We start from the raw sequence: 13510 nt of genomic DNA, 5'->3' as shown, positions 1-13510 counted from the left end.
TGGAGTGGTCCCAGTCCAGTCCAAGCACTCGAGGAACAATCATCTGCTCCCTGTGTGCCAGCAAGAGCTTTCTATGTGAAAACTGAAAAGGACTTGGCATAGTGCATTTTTCCTGGAATAAGAGCCCAGGCAGATGCGGCTTGTCAGCACTCACAGCACTCCCTTCTCCTAAAACAATTCTGGGCTACTTTGCAAACTGCCTCTGCCATGTGGTTTTCTCCAGGAGGAACGAAAGAAATTTTCACGGCAGTTTCGAAATTATGTTATCACAAATGAAAGAAAGTAAAGAAGAAATATTCCCTGCAAGAGCCTTTGGGACCATCTAGGCTGAATTGGGAAGGGGACATTAATTCCTTGCATTGTGAATACACAACAGCCTCCAACACGCAGCACAGACTGTCAAGTGGGGTTTGACAGCACCACTCTGACAAACCTCGTTGTCATTCTCCCTTTCAGTGACTTTTGCAATCAAAGTCTGTAGCTGAAAAGCCCAAAAGCTCTGTCCAACTGCCCAGGAACAAAAGGATACTCCCAGGGATGAGGCACATTCCCAGCAAACACTTCTAACACAGCAGAGAGGCAGCACTGGAACTCGTGTGGGGCTGGCAAGGGCTGCCAGGAGGGCACAGCCCCCAGGTGGGGTGGCAGTGGCAGCAGCAAACTGCCATGGTCTGATGGCACAACAGAGAGACAGTCCAGCAATGCCCACGGGAGGTGCAGGCTTAATTCTGCTCCCTGTGCTGCCACATCCCAGCAGAGGCAGGGATATAAACTCTCGTGATACAACAAAATGCAGCGCCTGTTACCCTGATCCAGTTTAAACTCAGCGTCTGGGGCCAAAGCCCACACCTACAGTGAACACTGACCTGATCTGACCTGGATCAGTCTCACCTCCAACATGATCCCAGAGGTTTCTTGCCCAGGGCTGGGGGAAATCTGACATAATGCTAATAAATAAACTTTGCTGAGAGCGGTCACCATCCCAGTCCTTCAGGCTTTGCAAGATTTTGTAATGAATGAATTCAGCTCCTCATCCTTAATCTAAATTTCTAACAGGTTTTGTTAGAAAGATACTGGACAGTAAATCAGACAACAGAATTAAAAGTCTGCACAAGGAATAACAGAAGGTTTCCCATGAATAGCAGAAGGTCCTTTTTTTCCCTCATCACAGTGGGATCATGCTCTGTAAGCACTGCACAGTATCTCCTTCATGTTTTTGGCTGAAAAGCGGGCCAGGAGCAGCAAAAGGCTGCCTTTGCCCAGCCGAGGCAGCCCCACTGTCAGCTCACCTCACACCTCCAGACAGGTGTTTGTGCCAAACTTTGTCTTTGCGCACGGCGTCTGCGGCAAACACCCCCAAGGCCAGAGCTGCGCACGGCAAAGGCTGACCCGGCGGCGCTTCTCGTGCCCGGCCAGACACGGCCACCCGCTCCTGAGGGACCCCTGCCCTGCTCGGGGCTCTCCGTGCCCCCTCCTCAGGCGGAGCCGCCGGGCTGATCGCTATCCGGGGAAGGGGCCGGGGCCACTGGCCAGCCCCGCCGGGCACGGGCAGCGAGCGGCCCACAGCGAGGGAGCCGAGCCCCGCAGCCCCGGAGCCCTCCCGCAGCCCCGAGCCGGCCCCCGAGCCCCGGAGCCCTCCCTGAGCCCCGAGCCGGCCCCGCAGCCCCGAGCCCTGAGCCGGCCCCGTAGCCCTCCCTGAGCCCCGAGCCGCCCCCGCAGCCCTCCCGAGCCCCGCAGCCCTCCCACAGCCCCGCAGCCCTCCCGAGCCCTGCAGCCCTCCCGCCCGAGCGGCGGGGCGGCGACAGCCGATACCCACTCTTTACGGGAAAAAGTTTAACTAGTTCTGAGGCTTCCAACAATTCAATGAACATTTTCCTTGCAGAGCTTTTGAAAGAAGTTCCTGATTTGTCTCTCATAAGTGCTTGGGTGCTTTGACAATGCACTGATTTTTCCCGTGTATTTTAGAGTAAGTTTGAGTTTATAATATGAAATAAATATGAGTACTTACTGAAAACTCTGGAAAGTAGAGACAGAAGAGAAAGAAAAGCTTTATTTGATAGTGAAATACTTAATTGCTTTAAATGAGCAATACCTCAGCTGATGTCACAGTGTAATGTCCATTAATGCATTTAGTTATATGAGCAAATGCTACAGAGATTTACAAGGATTTGACTTACCAAACACTCTCTACAACCACAAATGCACAACTACAAGGACTCTGTGTGTCCACTGGAATTGCACACATATGCAAGTTGTGAATCATGACCCTTGAGAGTGAGTAGTGGTTAAGAAAAGAGTTCATCAGGTCATAAATAATTTGAGAGACATTTAATTTTTTGTGGAATAAGATTAATTAAATTTTTCAGAGAAGCAGCATTGCAGATGTTAATATCAGCAAATCAACTATTGAGAGTTCTAAATATTTTGAAGGAAATGAACAAAAAAATCTGATAGTTGCAGCATTTTGTTTTGTTTTATTTAATTTCATTTTGTTTCATTTAATTTCATTCCAGGAAAATGAATTTAATTTCATCTCATTTTTAGAATCTCATTTCACTCCATAAAATTTCATAGAATTTCATTTCAGTAAATTTAATTTCATTAAATTTTAAAATTTAATTTATATAATTCTATAGAATGTCTTTTCATTTTACTTCATTCCAGCAAGTTTCATTTCATTTAATGAAATTAAACAAAATCACAGATCTACTACTAAATTGTGATTTTTTGAAATGCAGTTCAGGGCATGACAGCAAGACAGCAAGAATAGGGGAACATAAATAATGCTGTGCTCTATAAATAATCCTGTGGAAGCCCAGCTTCCCTACACCCATGGGGAGTGCAGAGCAGGTACCTGCCCTGTCAGCATGAATCAAACCAGACACCCCGAGAAACAAACAGGTCTGCCCAGTGCAGACACTGGCTTGTGGTCCAGCAGATGTCAACCCCAGTGATCATCCCAGCAGATTTGGATACAAGGTGGGTTTGGGTGGGCAGGGAGTGCACAGCAGGTACAGGGCTAAACCCACAGCTGCTCTTCCCCCTCCCGGGACATTACAGGGTGTGTCTTCAGGACAGCCAGGTGGCTCTTGGGGAAAGCAAGGGCTAGAAACTTCCCAATGGAGTTTGACTTCCAACCACGTTGATTGGAGCAACAGGAAATATAAAACAAATGAGAAGTCTCTGAACTTTCAAGTAAATGTCTGGGATATTCAGTTGATGGCATGAGTTTTTCTTCAGCCCTCTCTGTTTTGGTTGAGTCTCTCACTCATTCTTTGATGGAGGTCTGCCACATTTACCTTTGGCTTCCTGGAGGGTGCTGAAGCCCAGGGGAGAGAGGGCTGGTTCCAGCAGACTGTACTGGGGAGCCCTTCCCTGGGACCTCCAAGACACGAGGCAGAAAGGTGCACCCCAGTCTTCTGCTGCAGTGCCCATAGAGGCTGAGAGAGTTGGGGATGTTCAGCGTGGAGAAGAAAAGGCTCTGGGGAGACCTTAAAACACCTGTCAGAGCCCAAAGGGGCTGCAGGAGAACTGGAGAGGGACTTTGGACAAGAGAGGGAGTTGACAGGACAAAGGGGAATGGCTTTACAACAGTAGCTTGAGATGCAATGTTAGGGAGAAATTCTTACTTGTGAGGTTGATGAGGCCCTGGCACAGGTTGCCCAGAAAAGCTGTGGCTGCCTCTGGATCCCTGGGAGTGTTCCAGACCAGACTGGATGGGGCTTGGACCAGCCCAGGACAGTGGAAGGTGTCCCTCTCCCTGGCAAGGGGATGGAAGAAGATGATCTTTAAAGTCCTTTTCATTCTGTGATTCTGTGTTAGCCCTTACTCACCACTTAGCTGAATTTTCACAGCCTTTATTGCATGTCTCCATGTATTCACTCCTTACACATGGGATTTTCTTTGTCCAAATGCAGCAGCATCACCTTCAATTCCTTTATTTGACCTTTATGTACCAGAGGTCTCCAACCACCTCCCCAGCCCTACTTCTGAGGTGCCTCCTCACAACTGGTTTTTCCATGATCATCATGATCAAAGATTCCTGCCTTTTTTCCCCAAGAAGTCATGCCTCCCAAAAAATAAACTGTGCCTCTACTTTTATTTGGATCAGGTCCACAGATTCTGTTTTATCCTAGAGCTCAATATCCAGATGTCTGGGTGATTATTGTGGCTTTATGAATCTACAGCTGGAGGTCACCTCCAGGCTTGTTCGTAAGAATCATAAAATATTATCAGTTATCTAGTGTCAACGGTGTGATAAGTGCAACATAAGGCAATTTCACTGTGGTAGCCAACCTCCAATCTGTTTTCTTCCTGCTGGTTTTGTATCCAGCTAAATGGAGCACTCTGTGCAATTGCTCAACTGCTCTGAGAAGGGAGATTTGAACATCTTGCAGTCTGTAGGGTCTTGCTGTTGATTTCCAGTCCATCCAAGATTTATCCCTCGTGTCTTATCTCCAATGGTAATGGGCTGGGAGAACCTTTGCAATTTCATTTCCCCCCCTTCAACGCTTCAGCCTGAATCCTACTGTCTGCAGTTATCCAATGGCCAACTTTCCTGGCTCATAGACCATCCTGCTGCATCTGTGAGGATGTGTTGGGGATGAGAATGAGGTTGGAAATAGCTTGAGACGGGGAAAGTATTTCTATTTCTGGCCAATCTGTCAAGAAATGAAGGCTCCAGGCAGCTTCTTGCCTCCAGCACTGTTTGGGAATGTCTAAACCCTCTGAGCCCATGAAGGCATTGGAGTAGCCCTGGAGAGTCAGGGCTCAGAAGAGCGTTTTGCTCCTGCTGCATCACAGATGTCAGGGCAAATAGACACTCCAATTAGGCAGAGTCTCAGCTGGCCAATTAGACACTTCCAAGGAGTTTTTCCTAGTTATTTCCACTGCTGGGACAGTCTCTTGTGAGAGATAACAGCAGCAGTTTGGTTATTTTAATGGCTTCATTTAGTCTGTGTAAATATTGTCAGAAAGTGACCTTTAGCATCTACCAGCATGAGGTGAAGTCCCTTGCTGCCCAAAAACTGGTTTCCAGAGCCTCTGAACCATTTACCATATATTTAACTCACCCAGGAGGTGTTTCACTCTACAAACTGGAAACTCTGAAATAACTCACGATGAAACATGACTTAATGAAGAGGTGGCTGTGCATCTTCTCCAGGATGGGCTTACACCAAGAAAGGATGAAACCAAAGAGCAGCTGAAGTCCCCATTTAATGACTTTATAGCACTTTCCAATGCCTAAAGGTGCTCCAAGAGAGCTGGAGAGGGGCTTTGGACAAGGATGTGGAGGGACAGGACAAGGGGAAAGGGCTTCACACCAACAATAGCTGTAGATCAGATATTAAGAAGAAATTCTTCCCTGTAAGGATGGTGAGGCCCTAGCACAAGTTGTCCAGGGCAGCTGTGGCTGATCCTGGCTCCCTGGCAGTGTCCAAGACCAGGCTGGATGGGGCTTGGAGCAAGCTTCTGGTGGAAGGTGTTCTAGTGGAAGGTGTCCCTGCCCATGGCAAGAGTCAGAACTGGGGGATTTTTAAGGCCCTTTCAACATAAATCACTCTGTGATTCTATAATTCTGTTTACTGAGGCAGATCAAAGAGTTGAGCTTCCTGAAGACTAAAGATTTAGTTAAAGCACAGCTTGAAAAGAAAAAAATCTAAAGGGCTCACAAGTATTCTAAAGCTATCAAACCAAAATATTTTAACATTTTAAGTTTAAGAGTGAGGCCTTTTCATTTTTCATTTTAGAAGGGCTTCTTACTTCAGTCTCTTGTGTACTGGAAAAGGAAACAGTCAAAATAGAAAAAGAACCCTTTGATGGACCAGAACTTTTGAGGGATATTCAGTGTTTCTCTCCAGCAGAAGTTGTAATGTTCTCTCTGAGTCAGAACAAGGACCTGCTTTGGAATTGTGGATTAGTTTCATGATGAAGTAAGTGGGTTGTCGCTGTAACTCACTAATGATTAGAGATTATTTACATACTGGGTTTGAGTGAAGCATGGTGAGGAACAACATGCATTCATTTAAGGCAGGAAATAGGGTATTTTATTTCATCTTTCTGTGACCAGTGACAGGGCCCGAGGGAATGGCTGGTGCTGTGTTGGGGCAGGTTTAGGTGGAGATCGGGAGAGGCTCATCCATCCTCCAGAGGGTGCTCAGGCAGTGCCCAGGCTCCCCAGGGAGTGGCCGTGGTGCCAGGGCTGCCAGAGCTCCAGCAGCGCTGGGGCAATGCGCTCAGGCTCAGGTGGGATTGTTGGGGTGTCCTGTGCAGAGCCAGGAGCTGGACTCAGTGATCCTGATGGATTCCTTCCAGCTCAGGACATTCTGTTTTCTATGATTGATTTTATCTAATCACAGCAATAATAGGCTGGAACATTTGACTTCTCATCATCTCCAGCTTTCAGAAACAATGTGGAGATCTGTCAACACTGTCAAGGCCTAGAGTAATTATAAAATCAATGAATGTTTTAGGTTGGAATGACCTTAAAGATCATCTCATTACACCCCTTGCCATGGACAGAGACACCTTCCAGTAGGCCAGGTTTCTCCCAGCCCCAGTGTCCAACCTGACCTTGGACACTTCCAGGGATAGGGCAGCTACAGCTGCTCTGGGCAACCTGTGCCAAGGTCTCACTACCCTCACAGGGAATAATCTCCTCTCAATATTCAATCTAATCTTGCCCTCTCTCACTTTAAACCAAGCTTTAAACTGAAAGTTGAAACTGAGCCCTCTGCAGTGCAGCCCACAGTGTTCCCTAAGAAAACTTGAAGCGATGGATGTACAAGCTTGGGGGATATGGTTAAATAAATTTGGTGTCCCAGACTTGGTTCGTGGGGCAATGAATTTCCTCCCCTCTTTGTTTTACTCACCTAGTTCTTGGGACCTTGGCCATGATGTGGTCCTCATGTGTTTTCTTCCTGTAAAACTGAGTAAGAAAGAAAAGCAATTCAACAGCCCTGATTTTTTTTCTCCTTTCCAACAATCTCAATGCCACCTGCACTGCAGGTCTGCAAGTTAATCTCATGAATGCTTGTGCACACACAGGATCGGTATGATTGCAATCTGCGCATGAAAACCAATTCAGTGCAGACAGGAGGGAGGCTCCGGGGGGAAACACAGCCAGAAATCAATTGACTCGTCTGTGTATCAAAAGCACTGGAGAGAATCCCATCAATAAGATATAAACCACAAAACACCTTTACCTCCCTCCCTCCTGAAGCATTTGATAAGTGAATATAAAATACATGAAGGTCACGAGAAAGGGAGTTGGCACCTCTGTGTTGCTGTTAACGAGGAAAAGAGGCAGAGAAAGAAGCAGCAGGAGAAGAAAACAGGGATATTAAAGGAACTTTGGAGAGAATCACAGATTTCCTAAGGTTGGAAAAGCCCTCTGAGATCACCAAGCCCAATTGCTACCCCAGCATTGCCAAGGCCACCACTAACCCACATCTCCAAGTGCCACACCCACACAGCTTTTAAATCTCTCCAGGGATGGGGACTGGGGACTCCACCGCTGCCCTGGGCAGCTGTGCCAGGGCTGGGCAGCTGTGCCAGGGCTGGGCAGCCTTTCCAGGAAGGCATTTTCCCTAATACCCAGCCTGCAACTTCTCTGGAGCAACTTGAGGCTGTTTCCTCCAGAGGGGATAAAAGAGATAGTGAAGGATTGTGGTTCACACTTGCAGGGACGAATACCTGTGGATGTGAGTAGGCACCTTTGACACTCCTGCTCCAGCTTTGTGCCTCCTGCTCTCCAGGAAAATGGTCTTTTCAAAATGTGGGATGCCACAAAGAATCCACAAATCTGGGGGGTGTGAAGTACAGGAGGGCAGGGAAGGAAAAAGCTGAAGTACAGCATGTGAGCATTTTCCCAACCTCCTCTTCTTGATCTCCCTAGAAAGAAAAGTTGGGTTGAAATCTCCATGTGGAATTTGCCTCTGGAGCTGGATGCAGCCAATGTGAATTAAGATTCAGTTACTTTGATGGGCACAGCATTCAGCAGGGACAGCAAAAAGACATGAGAATCTTTAAGCCTCTTGCCTCTTCATCAGCACTACCAGGAGGGTTTCAGTCATGGACACGACTGCTTGGATTAGGTTTAATGTGGAGGAGAGCCCTTGGATAGCACGAACAATATTCACATCAATGAAGACTGGGAAAGGAATGATCTGAGGAGTGACAGGTGGCAAAGAATGAGTGCTGAAAGTTTTGGTTGTGTAAGATGCAAAAGAAATATCAGATAACAAAGAAACAAGCATATAAGAAAGAAAAATCAGATAAACAAAGAAGCAAAAAGCTGAGATCTAGGTGCTATATTTGGGTGAAAACCACAACAACAATCCCCGTCTGTCCATCAGATACTTTCTAGGTGAGAAAAAGCAGGCTGAAATGGAACCTGTACCAAGGAATTGCATGTTTTATCTCCTCTTTTCATCCTTATTCATTTAAAAAAGGACCAAAAAGCAATAATAACCTCCTTTGTCTTATCCTGGAAAATACTTTGCCTTCCCAAATCCTTGAAAATGCAATTAATTTTTCTCTTACAGTTCTCTACCAGCTATTTTGTCTCCTGTGCAAGAGAGGATTGAGTACAATGACATAGAGATGCCTATATCTCTTAAAAGCAAATAAAGGTGCTACACAGAGAGAAAGCCACCCCACACCCTGTCCGTTGCACATGGCTCCTTGGCCACATCCAGGGGTTGCATCCCTGCTGCCATGCTTGGGGCCAGAGAAGTAAGGAGGCCATGGGGACCTCATCCTCTCTCCCTGACCCCTCTCCATCCTCCCCCTCCTTGGGCCACAAGAGCTCCTATCTTGGCCAGTGGCCCTGAGATGCTCTAGAATCCTCCTCATGTCCCAGCTGGATGGGCATTCAGCTTGCAGCCTTCATTAGAGGTTTTCAAAAGAGGAGCATCAGGAAATTGCCAAAATAACCCACCATGAAAATAAGTTAAGAAAAGATTTTTACCCTTCCTATACCAGCACAGTTAATACTAAGGAAATTTACAGATCTGGACAAAATAAAAGGTTTAGACTGAGGAGAAGTAACCTAAATTTTAATGAAAAGGCTTCAGAGATGCTGCAGAATCAGACTAGTTAATCAAACTAATTAAATGATTGCGAGATACACTAGTAGCATGGCTCAGTGAAATGAAGAAAAAGAGAAGAGACTAGAAATTCTCTGTTCTCTTTCTAGAAATGTGCTGAATTTTGTTTCCCCTGCAGGTCCAGCCAGGCAGGTTTTAGTTGCTTAGAAATCCTTGTTGTTGTACAGACACAGAAGCCTGTCTTTATTTACCCAGGAATTCCTATAATACACAAGCTCTTCAGGCAAACCCTTCTTCAGCATTTAAGTGGTATTTTTAAGGGGCATTTGAATGAGAGCTGGCACCATGATTTTGCTTCTCTTGTGGAAACAAGCAAGGCAGTGCATCATAAATTAGTTAATTTTCCTTCACAAAGAGGACACTTACTATTTACTGTCCCTGTTAGTATCTTGGACTGCCTGGTAATGAAATATTTAATGCCAAGGTATTTATGTCACCTGCCAACTTGCCAAGAGCACAGGATTGTGTAGCAGATAGGGCCTGGCATTCGGAAGATCTCGTGATGTTACGGGAAGACAGGGCCCCTGCCCCCTTAGATAAGAAAATTAACATAGGAATGTAGCCCCCCGAACTGGATTCCAGTAACTTTCCACTTGCCCAGGTAACTTTCCATCCCCTACTAACCATAGATGGTAAAGACAGACCCCCACCTGACGTAGAAGCCCCCTAGACTATAAAACCCCACGGGAAGAGAGAATAAAGGCCTTTGATCCTCCACCATATTGGTGTCCGCGTGTTTCTTAGGCCCGAGCGACCCTGGGGAAATATGTCGCCGTGCTGTTTCCTGAAACCAGGCCGCCTGCCTTGTATCAGAAGGCAACATTCTGGTGCCGAAAACCCGGGAAGCCGATCAGCGCCCGGGGAACGGGGATTCGCCTGGACAGGAAGCAGCGGCTGCCAGCGGCCGGTTCCGACTGCAGCGTGGGGAGACGTCCCCGGACCAGCAAGGAACATGGAATCCTATGCAAAGGTCGTATCAGATATGCATGCACAGTTTAGGATAGAATGTAAAATTAAGTGTGAGCTCAGGAATTCTAATCTTGCTATTGCAAGGCTCCTAGAGCTCGGGACGATCGAACGTCCGTTAAATATATTATATTCGGAAGTGCGGGAGAAGCGCACTGCCGCCTTAGCAGAGGATACTAAGTCCTCAGGCAATGGTAAAAGCCTCAAAGCGTGGGGGAAAGGAGAAGAGGCCCTACGCAAGGCATTAGAAGAACAGGAGACGTGGAAAGTCGCGCATATACGTTTATTTCTTGCAGTAAAGCGGGGGGCGGGGGCCGCGACGCACACAGTGTCTGAGAGCGATCGGATTGAATGCGGGAATATGCCGGGGCCGGGAGCGTTCCACCCCTTCCCGAGCCTGAGCCCAGACCCCCCAGAGCCCCCAGGGGACCCCCCAGAGCCCCCATGGGACCCCCCGACCCTCTCGCGGAGCCCGCCGGGTCCCAGCCCCCCCGCGGAACCTTCCGAAAAATCCGCGGTTTCTCTATCCGTCCCTTCCCCGCCGGCCACCAGCCCAGCGCGGGAGGCAGAGCGGCACGCGCAGCTCTTCTGCCGGGGACAGGCAGAGGAGGCGCGGAACGCGGCCGACCCCGCCGGGAGCGGCGCCGACTCCCCGCCGCCGTATGGGTTTGAAGATGGCGCCGAAACACATGGTGAGGGCGGAAGTAAGGAGACGGGGGGCGGAAATGCAGTCAGCGCGCCCCAGAACGCATGTGCGGGAGAGGGGGGAGAAGGGGCGGCCCCCGCAGTGGAGCGGAAGACCAATCAGAGCGCTCTATTCAAATTAGGTCCTTATAGGGCAAGGACCTCCCCCGGCAGGAGGCGGGGGGAGCGCAGGGAGAAGGAACGGCACCACCCCCGAAGGGAGGAGCGGGGTCGGACCGAGCCCGGCTGGGACTCGGAAACCGAGAGAGCAGAATTAATACTGTTTCGAGCGAAACCTAATAAAGCTTTAAACAATATCGGGAAACGGTCGCAACACAAACTCACCGATTAGGGAAAAACAAAAACAGCTTGTAGGGACCGAGCACCGGCAGCCTCCTTGAACGCTTTCCCGGTGGGAGTTGCCGGAGCGCAGGGAAACCAACGGGGGGCATATACCCCAGTTAACCCAGGAGAAGTCAAAGCGATTTCAGAAAGAGGAGTCAATTCAGCTGTAGTACCCACGTTTGTGGACGACCTTTCTAACAATAATGATCTGTTCACTTTTGATATCACGCAAATAAGCCGCATGCTTTTTGATGGGGCAGGACGGATTCTATTTAAACAGGGGTGGCGGGACGACCGCGTTAGCCCAGGCTTCTGGGGAAAGGCAGCAACTCAGCGAGCTGTCCCCAGCCGGCACAGCTTTCCCTGGCAGCATCCTCGCTCCGGGCACGCCCTAGAGGGATCTGTAAGAGCTGCGGGAAGACACCCCGATGCAGCGGCCCAGCCACGGCGACCCCCAGGGGGGCAGGAGACCCTCGTGCCCTGTGCCCTCACAGGGAGCGGTCAATTTTGCATCCCCGCTTACGGTGCAATGGCTGAGCGGTCGGACCAAACAAAGTGATTAAAAGCGTGCCGAAAGGAAAAACGCAATCTACCCTAAAACCCTACCCACTAGAGTTAGCAAAGTCCCAACCGGCCATGCGGAAGTCTTTCAGACAGACCGTGCAGCCAGGTCGGAATCAGACCCAATCCTTCGTATGTTAGAAGCTACCTTTATATCCCTGAATGAATCCAACCCTAACCTAACCGAATCCTGCTGGCTTTGCTACGATGTCAAACCTCCCTTTTATGAAGGAATTGCTTTAAACACTCCCTTCAGTTACTCCACAGCCGATGCCCCTCACCAGTGCAGATGGGAAACCCCTCGCAAAGGAATCACCCTGAGTCAGGTCACAGGCCAGGGCAGATGCTTTGGCAATGAAACCCTAGCTAGGCGGAGAGGCAACGTCTGCACCAAAGTCGTCAAGCCTAACAGGAAAAACAATAAGTGGGTAGTCCCATCCGCACCTGGGATGTGGGTTTGCCAGCGATCTGGAGTGAGTCCCTGTGTGTCTCTTGCCAAATTTGATGACTCTAACGACTTTTGTGTCCAAGTTCTGATTGTTCCTAGGGTCCTGTACCACTCAGACGAAGAGGTGTACCACCTTTTTGAGGAACCCAGCCGGCTCCACAAAAGAGAAATACTAACAGGTGTAACTATTGCAATGCTGCTCGGGCTAGGAGCGGCAGGAACGGCAACGGGTGTCTCAGCCCTAGCGACACAGCACCAAGGACTGTCCCAGCTGCAAATGACCATCGACGAGGACCTGCAAAGGATCGAGAAATCCATCTCCTTCCTGGAGAAGTCAGTCTCCTCTCTCTCGGAAGTGGTCTTGCAGAACAGGCGAGGTCTGGACCTCCTGTTCATGCAGCAAGGGGGCCTGTGTGCCGCCTTGAGAGAGGAGTGCTGCTTCTATGCAGACCACACAGGAGTCGTGAGAGACTCCATGGCAGAACTCAGAAACAGACTGGCTCAGAGGCAGAAGGACAGGGAAGCCCAACAGGGCTGGTTCGAGTCTTGGTTCAATCAATCACCATGGCTAACCACTCTGATTTCTACCCTAATAGGTCCACTGGCATTGCTACTTCTAGCGGTTACCTTCGGACCTTGCCTGCTGAACAAGCTGGTCTCATTCGTTCAGGCCCGCCTGGAACGGGCCAACATCCTGTTCATTGGGCGGTGAATCCAACCAGGGAACACTGCCAGCCACAAGTCCTAACCTTGACTGGCGAAAAACTTACTCAGATGTACCAAACCCCCTTTTCCTTATCGAACTACAACCTTATACCTCAGTTCAGTATATGACTACCTCATTCATTTGTGAAAAAGGGGGGGGAGATGTAGCAGATAGGGCCTGGCATTCGGAAGATCTCGTGATGTTACGGGAAGACAGGGCCCCTGCCCCCTTAGATAAGAAAATTAACATAGGAATGTAGCCCCCCGAACTGGATTCCAGTAACTTTCCACTTGCCCAGGTAACTTTCCATCCCCTACTAACCATAGATGGTAAAGACAGACCCCCACCTGACGTAGAAGCCCCCTAGACTATAAAACCCCACGGGAAGAGAGAATAAAGGCCTTTGATCCTCCACCATATTGGTGTCCGCGTGTTTCTTAGGCCCGAGCGACCCTGGGGAAATGTGTCGCCGTGCTGTTTCCTGAAACCAGGCCGCCTGCCTTGTATCAGAAGGCAACAGGATTGTGAATGAGGGTGTTAATTACTGCAGGAGAAAGGAACTGCTTGTAGAGGTCAGAGAACAGCCTATGGTGGAGCCCAGGAGTAGCAACAGCAAAACATTTGTGATGAACATGCTATTTCCATGGAAAACAGGGAACAGTTTCATACCCTGGCTTAAGGGGCAGCTGC

At 48.9% G+C, this 13510-nt stretch overlaps 1 long non-coding RNA gene across 2 annotated transcripts; it reads right to left on the bottom strand.

The window, feature by feature from the left end:
* Positions 1-2052: 2052 nt before the first annotated feature.
* LOC113460052 (uncharacterized) lies at positions 2053-13287 on the bottom strand. Of its 2 annotated transcripts, XR_012580359.1 has the most exons (5): positions 10577-13287; positions 7696-7893; positions 6873-6928; positions 3630-3760; positions 2053-3501 (listed from the first exon to the last, which is right to left on the bottom strand). It is a non-coding gene; the product is annotated as an uncharacterized LOC113460052 (long non-coding RNA). The 2 variants fall into 2 exon arrangements; XR_012580358.1 differs by having other exon boundaries at positions 2053-3760.
* Positions 13288-13510: the final 223 nt, after the last annotated feature.

Source organism: Zonotrichia albicollis, chromosome 5, assembly GCF_047830755.1.
Source record: "Zonotrichia albicollis isolate bZonAlb1 chromosome 5, bZonAlb1.hap1, whole genome shotgun sequence".
Classification (NCBI taxonomy): domain Eukaryota; kingdom Metazoa; phylum Chordata; class Aves; order Passeriformes; family Passerellidae; genus Zonotrichia; species Zonotrichia albicollis.
Note: the sequence above shows the minus strand (reverse complement) of the source record. Positions and strands in the feature narration are given on the sequence as shown.